Below are 2,593 nucleotides of genomic sequence, written 5' to 3' on the forward strand. Positions count from 1 at the left end.
AGATGGCAAGCAGCAATCCGAAATGCACGGTACAACCAAGCGCTCAGGCGTTACCACCAGCGGTTCGTGCATAGTAGGGAGCTCTGGGTCGGGGACCTAGTCCTAAGGCGAGTACTGAACCGAGAAGGGCTCCACAAACTCTCCCCCAGTTGGGAAGGACCCTTCAAGGTGACGGAAGTATGCCGACCTGGGTGTGTCCGCCTTGCCACAAATGAAGGAGGGCCTCTCCCCAACCCCTGGAACATAGAGCATCTCCGTAAGTTCTATCCATATAGAGCAAGTCTGAGGGGTTAAGGTTTCCTCTTTTTTGTGACTAGGTTGTGCATACATGTACGTCAGCCCGGTGAGGTCCGCCCTCATAAACCCGGCCTGTTGGCCTGCACCCATGCATATCAAGTTATAAAGAATGGATTTACGCCCCCAGATGTGCTTCTGTGATAGTTTTATTCTGCTACAAGTTTCCAGATATTATTTTTTATCTAACACACCCATACAGTTCCCACCCTTGCTGGTATGACGACATCTGAATTGAGTAAGCCAGGCTTGCAGTTCAGGACCCCAATCCTGATACAGGGGGTCCGGCAACCTGCGGGTCTGGTTCTAGAGAACGGGCGCTTGTTTCATGGAGTGGTCCGAAGCTATGTAGCCGCTTAGCCTGGTCTCGTACCCTAAGCCTGCACCTCCACCACTCTGCAACGGGTGCCCTAGTATTTGGAGCTATGACCTTGTAGGTCCGGACATGAGTCTTGGCTTCCTAGACTCAATCCTGCAGGTCCTGTTGCATGAATCAAAGGATGGCTGATACCAGACGATGGGTCCTATGGGTGTGCTACTAACACTTCCTAGCCGAAGCTATGTACAGGTCCCGGTCCCAGTCGAGGCTGCCTCCTCGGGGCCGGGTCACCAACTCTTTCTTAGGTATACTGGTATCCAGCCTCGACATGTCGAGCCTACATCCCAGGTAGGCCAAGTACCAGGGAGGAGTTGGTAACGCCATACACAGCATGGACAAACAGCATACAGATAAGTGATAATACTGCTCAATAAATAGTACTCAAAAGTGTCTTACAAAGAACAAAAAATATTACAAAGCCACTTCCCAGCGGGACCCTTGCCTTCTCTCTACAGATCTAGCTACTCATCATCAGCAGGATCCCGCTGGAAACGTTCGGCCACCAGTTCCACGGCATCTTGTATGGCATCCCGAGCAGCGTCCTCTATGCCGGCCACCGGACCAGCGATCACCGGCTCCAAGGAGATGGCCGGGTCGTGGCTCCGGAAGCACGTCAGGATGTACTCGATTACCGCCCAGTAGAGCCTGCCGCCTTCGGCCTCCAGGCGGGCGCCAAGGATCTGGTCTAGGCGTCGGAAGCGGTCGGCGACGGAGTCCAGCACCGGGAGCGCGTAGGAGATGGACGTCAGCGGCTCCGACACTAGGATGGGACTCACCCCTAGCGGCACCAGTGTCGTGCTCGCCTCGCCGGCCCATGCGGCGATGCGCTGGACCCCGGCGTGATGCTCCGCCTGGAGATCTTCAAGTGTTTTCTTCATTGCCTCCACCGCCTGGGGGCCCGGTGCTGCCTGCGTCGCCTGCGCTGCCTAGAACTGGCAGACCCGCTCCTTCTCCTCCACCTCGAGCTCATGCTCGACCAGCGGCTTCTCCCGCCTTTCAAGCATTTCCTCCTTGAAGGCAAGATTCTTCTCCCACCTGGCAAGGTCCGCTCCCGCCTGGCGAGGTCCGTCTCCCGCCTGTCCAAGGATTATCCTTGCGCCTTAAGCTTCTCCTCGGCGTGGGCGGCGTCGCGAGCCTTGCCCTCGAGCTCTCGTTGTAGCCTCTGCAGCGACTCCACAGCCGCGGTCTGCTCGACCCGCTGATCCTCCAGGATTTTGTTGAAGGCACTCAGCTTGGCCTAGAGCTCTGTGACGACCTCCTCCCTCTGGTTCAAGTGCTCCTCCTTCTTGGCTAGCCTCTTCTCTTTCCGGGCCACCTCCAGCTCCCGGGCGTACACCTTCTGGAGGTCCTTCTTGTAGTCCTTGCAGTCTCGCTCAAGCTCGGACTGCTCGAAGACGAACTGGTGGGACGCCGCCTTGGTGCGCTCCTCCAGCTGGGTACGCCAGTCGTGGAGGCTCTGGTGTTCGGCCTCAAGCGCCTCTCACTCCCGCAGGATCGCCGCCTCAGTCTCATGTAGAGCCTGATGGGCGCGAGACAGCACCCAAGGGAGGGGAACTGGCACTGCTTCTAGCTCGGCGTCGGACCGGAGCCAGCGCCCAAAGACCACCTCCGTCTCCTCCGGAGTGGGCGGCGGGATGGAGCTGGACGCGCCCCCCGCGTCGCCCTCGATGGCGGGGCTGGGCGCAGTTGGGGCCTCCTCTGCCGCTGCCGACGGTGTACTCGACGGCATCACCATCGTTGAGGCTGTGGGAGCCGTTGGAATGGTTGGGACCCCTTCCGCCGCTGCGGTGCCGCTTGGCGTTGGCGCCGCCGCTGCCGCACCCCTAGCTAGAGCATGGGAGCCCGGTGGCACTGTCTCGGCGGCAGCAGCCGGAGGCGGGGGAGGCATGACCTTGGGAGCAGAGGGGGAGGAAGCCCTGA

This window comes from Zea mays, chromosome 4 (genome assembly GCF_902167145.1).
Source record: "Zea mays cultivar B73 chromosome 4, Zm-B73-REFERENCE-NAM-5.0, whole genome shotgun sequence".
NCBI lineage: Eukaryota > Viridiplantae > Streptophyta > Magnoliopsida > Poales > Poaceae > Zea > Zea mays.